The following is a 16,162-nucleotide window of genomic DNA, read 5'->3' as shown; positions in this document are numbered from 1 at the left end:
AAAAATGGCTTAAAAAATTGCAATTTTTACATACGTACAGCTTATAAGCATAAATACATATATGTATTTAATGGTTTAAATTCTTTTGGTTATACTGAGACAAAAAAAAAACTTCATATAAAAATTAAAAAAAAAAAATGTTAAAAAATAGTAATATTTAAATATGAATGAAATCTCCGTTTTCATTTTTAAGTTATCAAACAAGTTATTTGAAGAGAAACTATGATATTATTTGCATTTAAAGTCATAATTACTTATGCACTATAGATAAGATGTCGTTAAATAGAATACATACAATTATAAGTGGTTTTTCAAAGAATTCAATCAATTTAATACTTCATAATGAATATTTTTTAGTTACAAGAAAACAACATAGTTTCTTTAATTTTTTTACTGAATTTTCAGAATTGTGTTTTCAATTACTGAAAATGTATATTCATTTTATTATGATAGTTCATACCAAATTTTAGTTAAAATTTTATAAGATTTAGTTTTAAGCACAGAAATAAATTAAAACCTATAATAATAAATGTTTCAATTGAAAATTTTTAGAAAATGGTTTCTTCCGTGTATATCTCCTTAATTTTTAATCTGAAATATGTAATATTTAATATATAATATACTTTTTAGATTATTCAAGATAAAGTTGATTATATTAAAATAATAAAAACGAGTGGGTTATAATGTGAAAGCCATATTAATAAGTAAACCAAGTTTAGCAAAATTATTTTCAAACGCAAAACGCAGCAAGTTCGAGGTGTACGTAAAAAATTTTGCAGTGGATGAGTTAAAAAATGAATTTGCCTCTTCTAATAGGAACAAAGCACTTGTTAAAATGTCTACACAGCTTCGAGATGTCGGAAATATGGGAGACACGGTAACAGATGATGTGTTCCGAAAAATGAGATCCGAAGAACTTTAAACGGTTTTGTCGCGACAATGATCATTTAATAGACCTCTATTTAATGCAGAAAGATAAGGAATGGTCTATACTTATCATAAAGGTTTCTAGCCCACTGGAGGTTTATCTGTTTTCGCATGAACAAATTCAAATATGTTGTTAAAATCCAGCAGAAACAGTTTGTTTTTCGATTCAACTGAACGTATTGTAAAACAATTTGACAAAGATTAATGTGCTGTTTTTCAATAGCGAACGAGTACTTTGAGTGGAAATTTAACATGTATTTTGTTATTGTAACAAAAACAAAATACATTTAAAACGTCCACTCAAAGCACTCGTTCTCTATTGAAAAACAGCACATAAAAAAGAGTTTTACTCTATAGTTTGATTTTACATGTCAACAATGAAATTGGTAGAGGTATAGTACTTCCCCATACAGAAGCTCTCCTATGTAGACTCTACGAAAATGATTGTAAAAGATTTATAATGGAATTAAAAGTATTTTGCATTGTGTCAAATTTGATTTGGCTTTTAAGTAGGCGAATAGTAGGTATCCAGTCGACTGGAAGTTTACCTTTTTTCAGGAACAAGTACATATCACAATTTATTGTTCTTTGATTCAATTATAAAATTTAATTTATTGGAATAATAAACTCGTCTATATTTAACATTATACTAAGCAAACAACAATAATGAAAAATAAAATACGTGATCGTATAAAATAAAAACTAGTTTCACATAATACCCAACTCGATTACAGTATCTTGAAATACACATTTATAATGAAAAATAAAAAAATTACCTTTCTTTAGTTGTCCAGTTGTTGAATTAGTTATCGCGAAAAATTTAATATTTTGGGAATTCTTATAAAACTATTTCTATGTTCCACATAGTAGAGTTATTTATAGAATTTATGCATTTGCAAACAAGAAATAAAAAAAAAAGCCACGAGTCGAACCACCAACCATCCGTTTGCTAGTCTGTTGTTGTACTCACTACACCACATACATACATATTTCATTGTGCGTCAAATAATGGTTTTCACACAGTAGTGCAATATTCTTTTCTGTTTTTCTAAAAATAAACATGCAATAAAAAAATGGGCAAATTGAAAAAAAAGTAAGTTTTTTTGTTTTGGTTGTTTATTTTGTTTTTTCAGACTTAACTACTTAAAAAGTAAGTTATTAAAAAGACATTGTAGCTTTGTAAGCGAAGTTTTTGCTGGGATGTTTATGGCGCAGGTGTAAATGCACTATAAGACTACTTACTATTCTACTGAAAGAAGAACTTATTTTTGATCCCGGTGTCCCAAAAGTAATACATAATTTTTGGCAGGAAATGAGTTGTTTTGTTAGTAGAGTTATTTATAGAATTGTGTATTTACAAACAAAAAAATAAAAAAAAAATAAGTCGCAGCCACGAGTCGAACCAACAACTATGCTTTTGTAGTCTGCAGTTGTACTCACTACACCACTGCGTAGATATTTTATTGTGCATCAAATAATTGTTTTCACACAGTAGTTTTCTGTTTTTCCAAAAATAAACATGCAATAAAAAAATGGGCAAATTGAGAAAAAGTAACGGTTTATGTGTTTTGTTTGTTTATTTTGATTTTTTAGACTTTACTACTTTAAAAGCAAGTTATTAAAAAAAAAACACTAGCTTTGTTAGCGAAGTTTTTGCTGGGTTATTCATAAATAAACTGAAATTTTCCAAAAAAAAATTATATATTTGTAAGTTAAAATTTATATTTCGTGATTAAAATAGTGCTATGGTTAAACAGTATGGTTTTAATTAATTATTTTTTGTATTTGAAGATTTCCAGTCGAAAAAAGTCGGCCTTTTAGATTGTTCAAAAAGTATTAAATATACAATAACAAAAATAAAATAATAGTCTGCAATTTGGTACAATTCCATTTTTTATAGTGTAAGCAAAAATAAATTCTTCAAAAAAGTATTTGAACAAAATCCACCCCTCGTAGCGCCCTCCCTGAGAAACAACTATGTATACCCTACATAGTTTTGACATCTACTCCCTCCCAGCTTTCACCCACCATGTCCAAACCTAATTCAGGTCTGTCCTAAATGGCCCCTATAACACTTTGAACATTAATGTAAACAAAGTAATCGAACATATTTCACCCCTCGTAGCGCCCTCCCTGAGAAACAACTGGGTATACCCTATATAGTTTTAATATCTACTCCCTCCCAGCTTTCACCCACCATATCCAAACCCCATTCAGGTCTGTCCTAAATTTCCCCTATAACACTTTTAACATTCAACAATTTTGGAACAAAATCCACCCCCCGTAGCGCCCTTCCTGAGAAACAACTGGGTATACCGTATACAGTTTTGACATCTACTCTCTTCCGGCTTTAACCCACCGTACCCAAACCCCATTCAGGTCTGTCCTAAATGGCCCCTATCACACTTTGAACATAAATGTTAAAAAAGTAATTGATCAAAATCCACCCCTCGTAGCGCCCTCCCTGAGAAACAACTGGGTATACTCTATATAGTTTTGATATCTACTCCCACCCAGCTTTCACCCACCATGTCCAAACCTCATTCAGGTCTGTCCTAAATGGCCCCTATCACACTTTGAACATAAATGTTAAAAAAGTAATTGAACAAAGTCCACTCATCGTAGCGCCCTTCCTGAGAAACAACTGGGTATACCCTATGTAGTTTTGGCATCTACTCCCTCCCAGCTTTCACCCACCATGTTGAAACCCCATTCAGGTCTGTCCTAAATGGCCCCTATAACACTTTTAACATTACAACAATTTTGGAACAAATTCCACCCCCCGTAGCGCCCTCCTTGAGAAACAACTGGGTATACCCTATATAGTTTTGATATCTACTCCCTCCCAGCTTTCACCCACCATGTCCAAACCCCATTCAGGTCTGTCCTAAATGGCCCCTATAACACTTTTAACCTTCGCTTTACCAAAGGTTTTTTATGTACATGGTTTACCAATACCCACCCGGGTGACACTACACTTCTATAAATATATGCGACGAACGAAATTTTAAAAAATTGAAAAAACCTTATAAAAAGTTTAAAATAGTTCTATTTAATTCTATAGAACTCTAGAATTTGTTCAGTGAGTACAAATTTCATTTAAATCGAAACAAAATTAAAAAAAATATTAAACCAATAAAATCGACGTGGTCACCCGGGTGGGTATTGGTAAAGCGAAGGTTAACATTACAACAATTTTGGAACAAATTGCACCCCTCGTAGCGCCCTTCCTGAGAAAGAACTGGATATGCCCTATATAATTTTGACATCTACTCTCTCCCAGCTTTCACCCGGTATCTCAAAACCCCATTCAGGTTTGTCCTAAATGGCCCCTATAACGCTTTGAACATTAATGTAAACAAAGTAATCGAACAAATTCCGCCCCTAGTAGCGCCTTCCCTGAAAAACAACTGGGTATACCCTATATAGTTTTGATATCTACTCCCTCCCAGCTTTCACTCATTCAGGTCTGTCCTAAGTGACCCGTCAATGAACTTGAATACTACATATTCAAACTGTAATTTTAATCTTAATATGAAGACGTTTTTTTTATTTTTTAACTAAAAGTTTAAATTTAAGGTATTTTCTTTAATTGGTGAATAAAAATAATTAATTTTATTATGTTTTTGCCAAAAAAACATAATTTTAGATGAAGGTACCGATATTTCAATCGAAAAATTACTTGGTGTCGTCGTAAGGTATTTCAGCATTAAAAAAATACGTTTGTTACAACATTTCTCGGATTGATTAATCTGAAAGGTGGTACTGCAGATGATATTCTCTATGGTTTGGAATGTCTATTGCATATTTTAAAACTAGATTTTAAAAATTTAGTGATCATTACCACAGACAACGCAGCAGTGATGACAGGTGCACATAACGGACTGCACGGAAAAATTTAAAAAAATATAATCTAAAGAACCTGGTACTAGTCAGATGTGTATGCCATTCTCTACAATTAGCTGTGTGTGCTGCCACGGATAAAAGCTTTCCAAATAATTTAGAATTTCTTCTACGGGAGTCCCATAATTGGTTTTCTCATTCCCCAATTCGCCAAAAAACTTATGCAAAAAATTATAAGTTATTGAATGATGACACAATGAATCCCATTAAAATTCCCCAAATGGCAAACACAAGATGGCTTTCTATAGAGAAAGCAGTAAAAGCCATATTAAAAATGTGGCTGTAATTAAAAACCCACTTTAGTCTATTAAAAGATAATTGCTATATATCCAATCTACTAAAAGACATGTATGCCGACAAGAAAAACTACGTGTATCTGGTTTATTTGAGTTCAGTTTTGGAAGAAGTCCAAAAAGTAAATCTAGCTTTCGAGTCAGCCAACGCGGACCATGTCAAGCTTTACAACGATTTGTATTACTTGATTAAAAGTATTACAAACAGAATCATCGTTCCTATACACACAAAAAAATAGTCGAGGGTATATAATCTAAGCTTGCATAGTTAATTTATTTGTATATGGAAATTAAAAACTAAGTTCTATTATCTATGCCAATATGTAATTCAAACAATACACTTTACCTAAAAACTATGTTAATATAACTATTGGAATTAGTAACATGTTCGAATTTATTTATAAAGAGTTTTGTTATTTTATTGTCAATTGAAAATATTTTTTTGTGAAAAAGGTAAGTTTTAAATTTAAATATTATGGCCTGTTTTTCTAAAACATGTCACTCAATATTTTTATTCAAATGAGTGGAAAAATGTGTTTTTCGTTTTAGTAAAGCGCTGGTTATGTATTTTTGAGTGAAAACGTAAGAACTGACATTTCTGTTAAAATTTTGTAGTTTTTTTAAAACATTTACAAACGTTATTTATGTCAAAAAGCAACGGACAAACAAAATCAATCGTCAGAAATTTTTATTTGTTTAACACAATTTTTATTAACAAAATGAATTTGAATAGTAATAAATGGTAAGTAAACACACATTGATATATTTAAAAGATATTTTATAAATATAAACATTAAATTTTTAGTATCAAAAAAACGACATATTTACAATTCGAAAAATTAGTGGAACTGATGGAAGAATTTCCACAACTGGCAACTGGTAACCCATCATTTGGTAGCAATAAAGCTTTTGTGGAACAGACGTGGGATAGTGTGGCTGAAAAAGTTAATGCTCTTGGTCCCCCAATAAGAAATGGGCAAGAATGGAAAAAGGTATGTATTGTATATAAAATAATTAGAATGCATGTTTGTATTCTCATCAATGATGGGAAGTTTATGTTAGGATTGTGCTGTATAGATGTATAACGGTTAAAAATATTGGTCTAATTTCAAGTATATTTGGTTCCAAGGACGTACGGAAACATATTTAGTGGTGTAGTGATGTGTTGTGGAATATAATACGGCATTGATAGACAATAATATATTCTTACTTGTTTTTTTAGGTATGGCAAGACCAAAAGTGTCGGCTTAAAAAAAAGATAAACGGCAACAACAAAAGCCTTCACGAAACTGGAGGTGGTCCATATACAGTCAATAATTTGACCGAATTGGAATGTCACATCGATAAAATATGCCACATTTCGTCATCAGCAGCTCCCAGTGGCAACATTTTGGGTGTGTCAACTGCCAAATTAAAAGCCCGATTTCCATCAGAACCAAGAGTAAACATTTTAAGTGTACAATCTATTACACCACCTAGAACCAGTGCTAAAGTTGCTGTTGTAACACCTACAAATTCAAAAGGAACACAAATACAACAAAATACACAATACGTCGACTTGACTGAAATATCTACATCCAACATTTCAAATACTTTGCAAAACTCACCACCTAAACCAAAAGCTCAGTCATCAAAGCAAACAATATCTCAAGATGTAACACGACCATTTCAACTTAATAAAAAACGAAAACATTGTGAACGGGACTCTGAGAGAGAAAAAATAGTATGCCAACAAATAGACATTCAACAGAAAACACTAGACATTATGAACACGCAATTAGAAGCATCCATAAAAAGTGCAGAGGCAGCAAAAATACAGGCAGGAGCTAAAATTCAAGCAGAAGCTTCAAAAGTTCAAGCCGAAGCTTTAAAAGATATAGCGGATTCGGCGAAAGTAATGGCGCAAGCTTTGGTAGACCTAATGAACCATTTAAAGGATGATGATAAATAAAAATACTACATTTTTTGTTATCTCTTTTTTAAAAACATTAATATTTTATTGAACATGTTAATTATTTACTTTTTATTGCAAACAAATAATACAAATATTAAAAGTCTGATTTAGTTGATTTTAGTTTAGCCTAAATTGCGGGATATCTCATCTCTTATAGATTTAGCTATGGTGGTTTCTTCGTTAAATGCACTATTATTTCCGTCTTCGTTTTCATCGTTATTTAATGGTCCAACATATTCACTCGGTTCCCAACTGGTTTTGTGAGAAATACATATGTTATGTAAAACGCAACATGCATTAATGATCTTTGTTGCCTTCTCAGGGCTGTAATGTAAGCCCCTAGAACCGATAATGGATCTAAAACGGTTTTTCAAAACACCATTGCATCTTTCAATAATATTTCTTATTTTGCAATGCTTTTCATTAAATCTTTTCTCCATGATTTCCGTTGGACTTCGGTAAGGAGTCATTAAATATGGCTGCAATTTATAACCGGAATCACCTACATATTAAAAATAAGATAAATATATAAGAACATATAGATAGATAGATAGATAGATAGATAGATAGATAGATAGATAGATAGATAGATAGATAGATAGATAGATAGATAGATAGATAGATAGATAGATAGATAGATAGATAGATAGACAGATAGATAGATAGATAGATAGATAGATAGATAGATAGATAGATAGATAGATAGATAGATAGATAGATAGATAGATAGATAGATAGATAGATAGATAGATAGATAGATAGATAGATAGATAGATAGATATATAGATAGATAGATAGATAGATAGATAGATAGATAGATAGATAGATAGATAGATAGATAGATAGATAGATAGATAGATAGATAGATAGATAGATAGATAGATAGATAGATAGATAGATAGATAGATAGATAGATAGATAGATAGATAGATAGATAGATAGATAGATAGATAGATAGATAGATAGATAGATAGATAGATAGATAGATAGATAGATAGATAGATAGACCCGCAAGGGTATTCTCAGGAGAGAATAACGGGAGTAACGACCCCGCGGACCCTAGTTTTGGCAGGCATGGAGAGCGTACACAAAAAGTACATGTGCTCAATGAAGTCCTGTGACAGAGCGAGTGGATGCCGCTCTAATCTTAGGTATCCAACCACAGGGATGCCCTCAAGAGAGGCGTATTATGGAGAATGACGACTCCGTGGTTTTTCCCAGTCACATGCATGGAACAAATGCAAATAAGGACATCGCCGAAAGGCATTAGGATCAAGTCCAGCACGGTCCTAATTATGGTATTTCTGGAACATGGATAATGATATGACAACACCCCTGGGCTGACAGATGCGGTATTCTGGAACTTCAGTAAGTGGGAGTGATATCCCACTGAAATGGCTTCTGGGCTAATGCCACAGCTGCCTCCGTCCCACGAAAACCTGGCAAGTCTGAAGGTGCGCTCAAAAATCGTCACTATTAAGTTAGCTGTGCAGGATCGGATGTAATATTCCCGACTTACGCTGATCTGGCTCTGGCAAAGGGTCTCATAAGGGCCTTATGTCAACCCGGCCATGAGTTGGGACCAAACCGAATTAAGAATGAACGCAAATAATCAAACAACTGATAATATGGAAACAAGCGAATCGCAAAGTACATCAAACGGATCCTTACTTGGAAAACAAATCCCGCGGGAAGATGATCCGACAAATCGGAGAAAAAAAAACGGGAATTCTTTTATCGAAATGTTTAATAAGCTTGGGAATAGGATAAGCTCCGTACATAGAGTAGTCCAAAGTGCAAGAAACATCCACAAGTCTATACGAGACGATATAACTTGTGCATTGGCCCTGTACGAGAATATGAAGGAAACAATGGAGTTCTTACCTGATCTGGAAAATATAAGAGCAGCTACATGTGAAAAAAGTATCACATTGGAAACAAAAGCGACACAGGTGGATATAGAAGGCTTTACACCGTCACATACCAAGAAGGGTAAGAGAAGTAGAAGATCTGGATCGAAATCTCCAAATCGAGAAAAACATCCCAAAAAGCTGATAACTACAGAGACCCCCAGGACTGCACAAACAACAGTCACCAACATTGAACCAACCGATACGAACGATGAAAGTAACGAATAGAATAAAGTCAAGCATCGCAAAGAGAAAAGGAAGAAACAAAAAGCCAAAGAAAGATTGAAGTATGACCATGGTGAGGCACTGACGATAAAATCGAACACAGATGCTACATATGCCGATGTCATTAAGGAAATGAAGAAAAAAATCGATCCCTCAGAAATCGGGATTGAGATCAAAACAATGAGAAGAACTAAAACTGGAGATATACTCGTCAAATTCAATAAGGGTGTTGGCCAGGCAGAAAAACTAAGCAGTGCGATTGGAGTAGCACTTGGAAATAACGTGACGATTAAAGCTGTTATTAGAAACAGCATAGTTGATATTAGAGACATGGATGAATCAACGGAGGAAGATGATATCATAAATGCTCTTTCAACTGCGGCAAACGTAGAACCCACACAGTTTAGAGTACTTAACATTAGAGAAGGGTATGCTAAGACAAAACAGGCATTAGTACAAGTCCCTGAACATGTTGCCAACCAACTCTTTGAAAACAGGAAAATCCGAGTAGGATGGGTGATGTGTAGAGTAAGAAGGAAAGCGAGAACGACACAATGCTTTAGATGTCTTGATCAAGGACATATAGCAAGCTCGTGTAAAGGGGAAGACAGAAGAGATGTATGCAGAAAATGTTGCAACACCGGTCACAAATCGAAAGACTGCAAAGGACAACTCAGGTGTGTTATATGTCAAGAGGCTAATCTAGAAAATATTGGGCATTACATAGGGAGCATGCTCTGTATAAACAATAGAAGACGTATTACAAATGACTAAGAAATTCCTACAAATAAACCTTGGTCGAGGTAAGGACGCACAGGACCTCATGCTACAGAAAGCAGCAGAAGACAACATAGACGTAATATTAATTAGCGAACCATATGGTAAACCTCCCACAGGTTCATGGTACGAGGATATAAGCCATCGTGCAGCCATCTTAATACGAAAAGAGAATATATACATAAGAGAAGTCAACGAAAGCAACTTCGGATACGTATACGTCACAGTTGATAACGTGCGAATATACAGCTGCTATTTCTCACCAAATATAAACCACGATGAATTTTCTAGAGCCATAAATGACCTTGAGGAGTCTATTCGTTCAGCAAAGTGTAAAGTTATTATAGGTGGAGATTTCAATAGCAAATCACCTGAATGGAATTCAAATAAACTGGATAATAGAGGCATTCTGGTGTGCGAACTAATTGGTAGTCTTGGGCTGACAATATTTAATGTTGGTAGAAACCTAACATTCAGAAGGGGCCCTGGTGGTAGTATAATAGATATTACCTTTGGGACGACAAACCTATACAACGAGAACATGAACTGGATGGTATTAAAGGATCTCACCCTAAGTGATCACCAGTACATCACTTTCAGCATTGATGAATACTCATCAGTACCAGGAACTGAGACAAATCTCCCTAAATGGAATGTGAGGAAACTCAATGAAGGTAAACTCGTTGATTGCCTTATTAGAAGTAAAACACGAAGAGAAAATAATCAACCACAAGGTAGCAATGATGGAAATGCGGTGGAATTCTTGACTAAGGTACTAACAAAAGCCTGTAACGTAGGAATGGCGAGAGCGAAACCTTACAAAAACAAACAGTCTGTATACTGGTGGAACGATGAAATCCGGGATCTCAGGAAAAAATGTTTGACAGCACGCAGGGCAACGACCCGAAACCATAGAGACCTATTCCTTAGAGACGAATTCAGGAAAACGCGGATAGAATTGAGAAAGGCTATAAAGCGCAGTAAAAAGAGGTGCTGGATAGAACTTTGCAGCGAAATTGACATGGATCCTTGGGGTAAACCATACAAGATCGTTATAAAGAAACTGGGTGTGACTAAACCTATACCTGGCATCAAGGAGTCAAAATGGGCAACAACCATAGTTAAAACACTGTTCCCCTTAGATGAGGAGGATAACTACAGGGAACTATACCAACATGCGAACGAATTCTACCCACTGAACATGGAGGAACTACAACTGGCATGCAGGAAACTCAAAACTGGCAAATGCCCTGGTCCAGATGGCATACCGAATAAGGTACTAAATATATTAAGCGAAACTTGGCCTGAATTGTTACTTGAAACCTATAACAGATGCCTGAAAAATGGGAAATTTCCAGACGAGTGGAAAGTACAGAAACTTGTCCTTCTTCGTAAGGGAGACAAACCTCTATGTGAACCTAGCTCATATAGACCTCCATGTATGTTGAACACGCTGGGAAAGCTTTTTGAATGCCTACTGCTTCATAGGCTGAATAAACGCATTGATGAACTTGGGGGCCTATCGCCGAACCAATATGGATTTCGCAAGGGAAGAAGTACGGTTGATGCTATACACGAAGTAGTTGAGATGGCCAAGATATCAAAAATATCAAAGGGTTTTTGTATCATTATAACACTAGATGTCAGAAATGCATTTAATACTGCTAAATGGCGTGTTATTTTGGATGCATTCAGGAAAAAGGGCGTACATGGTTATCTATACAATATAATAGCTGACTATCTGAACAGCAGAATACTGCTGTATGAAACTGATGATGGTCTGAAAAGCTACACGGCTGGAGTTCCACAAGGATCTGTCCTGGGACCATTTCTGTGGAACGTCATGTATGATGGTATCTTGAATATGGAGCTTCCGAAAGGTGCCAGACTAATAGGATATGCCGATGATATAGCACTGGTAGTATCACAACCGACAGCTGATCTCATAGAGATTGTAACAAATGATAGCCTAAGTAGATGCAATAGATGGCTGCAAGCAAACGGCCTACAGTTAGCGGTGGCGAAGACTGAAGCCATACTCGTAACATCAAGGAGGATTTTCACCACACCCAGAATCATACTTCAGGGCAAAAACATTACTCTTAAACGCAATCTATGTTACCTGGGTGTCCAACTGGATGATAAACTGAGTTTCAAGGAGCATATAAACAATATCAGGAACAAGGCTTTACGAACGGCAGCATCATTGGTTAGAATAATGCCAAACTGCAGAGGCCCAAAACCCTACATAAGAAAGTTGATAAATGGAGTTGTACATTCGCAAATACTATATGCTGCGCCAATCTTTGCCACATCCATGAACCAAAAATGCAACATAAGAGAACTACAAAAACCTCAGAGGATTAGTGCCCTAAGAATTATATCGGCATATCGCACAGTTTCAACATCGGCCGCATTAGTAATTGCTGGCGTCCCACCGATCGACCTACAAATACTAGAAAGAGAAGAGATATACCGGCAGCTAAAACTTCTTGAAGATGGTGATGACAACCCAACAGAGCAAAAAAGAAAGAAAATACAGATACAATTGAATGCCAAATCCAATACTATGATAAAATGGCAGGAAAGGTGGACACACGAAGAAAAGGGGAGATGGACATATTACCTGATTCCAAACATACAAGAGTGGATAGAGAGAACTCATGGAAATGTGGGATTCTACATGACACAATTTTTAACAAACCATGGTAGCTTTAATCAATACCTACATAGATTTAAACTAAGCGACACAGCATCTTGTGAGGCATGTGAATCAAGAGAAGAGACAGTAGAACACATACTTTTTGAATGTCCAAAATGGATAAATGAACGGCGAGAACTGTACAATAAAATGGGGGAAACAATAACAGCAGAAACCATAATTAAGATAATGCTACGATCGAAAGACGACTGGAATCATTGTGAGAAATACATAAACACAGTCATCAAGGACAGATGTTCCATAGTTCCGAACCTCCCACGTTAGGAGGACGTAGGAATGAAACCAAAGAGAACGTGAACGCAAAATAAACCACCTACCCTGATGAAATGCTGACGCGGTCCCAGGGTAGATTGGAGATGTCGTAGGGCCACTAGTTGATAGCGCGCTATCACTACGTCCAAAAAAAAAAAAAAAAAAAAAAAAAAAAAAAGATAGATAGATAGATAGATAGATAGATAGATAGATAGATAGATAGATAGATAGATAGATAGATAGATAGATAGATAGATAGATAGATAGATAGATAGATAGATAGATAGATAGATAGATAGATAGATAGATAGATAGATAGATAGATAGATAGATAGATAGATAGATAGATAGATAGATAGATAGATAGATAGATAGATAGATAGATAGATAGATAGATAGATAGATAGATAGATAGATAGATAGATAGATAGATAGATAGATAGATAGATAGATAGATAGATAGATAGATAGATAGATAGATAGATAGATAGATAGATAGATAGATAGATAGATAGATAGATAGATGATAGGGCCGAGCTCTAGGCTACTATCGGGGTCAGCGGGTGGCGGATAGCTGAACGGCCTACAGATATGTAGGTCAGCTGCGATTAATAAGCAGTCCCCGACCCGGAGCGGCAGACTCAGAGGGCGTACTACAAAAAGGTACATGGGCCCAAAGACGAATCTGCGACAATGGCGAATGGATGCCGCCATCTAAATAGGTACCCATCCACAGGGACGGCCTCAAGAGAGGAGAAGCTTGGAGAGTGATGCCTCCGTGGATTCCCAATCAAAAAAAATCCAGAAGCGTCTGACCCACATTGGGCGGCTACCTGGTCTGCGTCTGACCCCAGGAGGGGCGGCAGTTCTCGCAACGATACGTCTCTACGGCATTAAGATCGAGCCCAGTAAGATCTTAATTATGGTATTCCTGGAAAACGATTTGGATTTGATGAACCCTGGGCCGACGGTATATGGTATTCTATAACCTGTGTACGTGGAGGTGAAACTCTTCGGAAATGGCTTATAGGCTAATGCCATAACCGCCTCCTCCTCCTAAAACCTGGCAAGTCTCAAGGTGCGCTCAAAGTTCGTCGCCGTTTAGTTGGTGGTGTAGGATCGGATGGTATTTCCCGACTAACACGGATCTGGCACTGGCTTGGGACCCCATAAGGGCCTCAAGTCAACCCACTGCATGGCCTCCCTGCAAGCATAGATAACCATGGGATTATAACGCGACTACACATCGAATGGAGATAGCGGCCTTGAGTTTGGATCAACAGCATGGAAGAAACCCCCCTTATTTATAACGACAAAGAGATGATGGAAGGAAGTAGAGGAAATAAACTGGATGAATTTGCTAGGGCTGAATCCCCATTCCAAAGGAGTTCAGTGATAAGGAGATCGCCACCTGCAAACGTGGTAAACGTGGAAACACCCTGTAGTCAAGATATTAGGAGCGATAATTTTGAGCGACTTGGTGCGAAGATAACACAGTTGGTGGAATTTTTGAGAACATGTAAGAATGTACATAAGGAAATCCACATAATAGCTCGCGAGATACAAGTAGTTCTACTGTCAACTCCCAAAGAATATCATTGGAGTGTAAGGAAACTCAGACGGAAGCATGGTTAAAACCCCAAGTCCCGGTGACACCAGCAAGCACTTCAGTTGCTAACTACCAAAGGAGCCTATTGGAGTGTAAAGGTACCCATGCGGAATATTGCCCAAAACCACAAGCCCCGCAAACATCATAAACATCGGCTGTGAAAAGAGGCGCTAAAACACAGAGTCCAAAAGGAAACGAAGAAAAAAAGAAAAAGGATGTAAGCTCTAAGATGGCTGTAATTAATGAAACTAAACTCACCGAAGAACCTATCAATAACAAGGACGGAAAGCTTGATACAGAAGAAATGAGATCTGATTGGATAAAAGTCGTGCCAAAAGCAAAAAAGAGAATGAAACAAACTCGTCCAGATGCCCTGATTATTAAAACCTGTGGAGACACGTCCTACGCGGATATACTTAGGCAAGTGAAGCGTGATCCAAAGCTCAATGATCTTGGTGAAAATATTAAGAACATTAGGAAGACAGAAAAAGGTGAACTACTCCTGGAGTTAAACAAATCTGCTCACGAAGACACGAACAAATTCAGGGAAGCGATTGTAGGAGCTATCGGCTCTGTAGCAGATGTACGAGCCCTTACACATGAAGTACTATTGGAAATAAGAGACATTGATGAAGTAACCACGAAAGAGGAGGTTTTTGAAGCTCTTATTGGTGAATCAGAAGAATTCAATATGTTGCAACCGTCTGCAATAAAGTCAATGAGGAAAGCATATAGAGGTACCCAAATCGCCACTATTGCCTTGAGTGCTGCAGTAGCCAACATATTGCTTAAAACTGCAAAAATACGTATTGGATGGGTGGTATGCCGAATTCGCGAAAAATTAACACCAAAAAGATGCTACAAGTGCCTTGACTTCGGTCACACGGCAGTAAAATGTAAAAGCCCCAATGACTACTCTGGTAATTGTTTCCGTTGTGGGGAAGGAGGTCACAAGATTAAATCTTGCACGAAGAATCCAGTTTGTCTTTTATGCAAGGACAACACATCTAATACTGGACATGTTACTGGTTCAGCTGTATGTCCCCAATACAGGAAAGCGGTACTACAATTGAAAACACGATGACCAGATTACTTCAACTAAATCTTAACCACTGTGAAGCAGCTCAGGAGCTATTGAGACAAAGTGTACGCGAGTTAGATGTGGATGTAGCTATTATCAGTGAACCCTACGGAAAAATTAACTCACCAAGCTGGGCATATGATGCCACAGGAATGTCTGCAATTTGGTCTGTGGACAGGAAAATGTTACAATACACAATGACGAGTGAATGTGGCTTTGTTCGAGCTATGATTTCCGATGTATTCATATATAGTTGTTACATCCCACCGAGGTACGATATTAATGAATATAAGAGAATAATCGATATCTTAACAAGCGATGCTACAGGGAAAAATAGGGTAATTATAGCCGGTGATTTTTATGCTTGGGCCACGGAATGGGGCTGCCCAAGAACCAATGAAAGGGGCAGGATACTATTAGAATCGCTCGCTGTACTTGATGTGGTGTTGATGAATTCTGGTAATGAGCTAACGTTCAACCGAAATGGAGGAGGCTCAATAATCGATATC

At 36.3% G+C, this 16,162-nt stretch overlaps 1 pseudogene; it reads right to left on the bottom strand.

The window, feature by feature from the left end:
• Nucleotides 1–7,199: 7,199 nt before the first annotated feature.
• Nucleotides 7,200–16,162, bottom strand: part of LOC135950752 (putative nuclease HARBI1) — a 34,140-nt pseudogene continuing 25,177 nt past the window's right edge.

This window comes from Calliphora vicina, chromosome 2 (assembly GCF_958450345.1).
Source record: "Calliphora vicina chromosome 2, idCalVici1.1, whole genome shotgun sequence".
NCBI classification, from domain to species: Eukaryota; Metazoa; Arthropoda; class Insecta; order Diptera; family Calliphoridae; genus Calliphora; species Calliphora vicina.
Note: the sequence above shows the minus strand (reverse complement) of the source record. Positions and strands in the feature narration are given on the sequence as shown.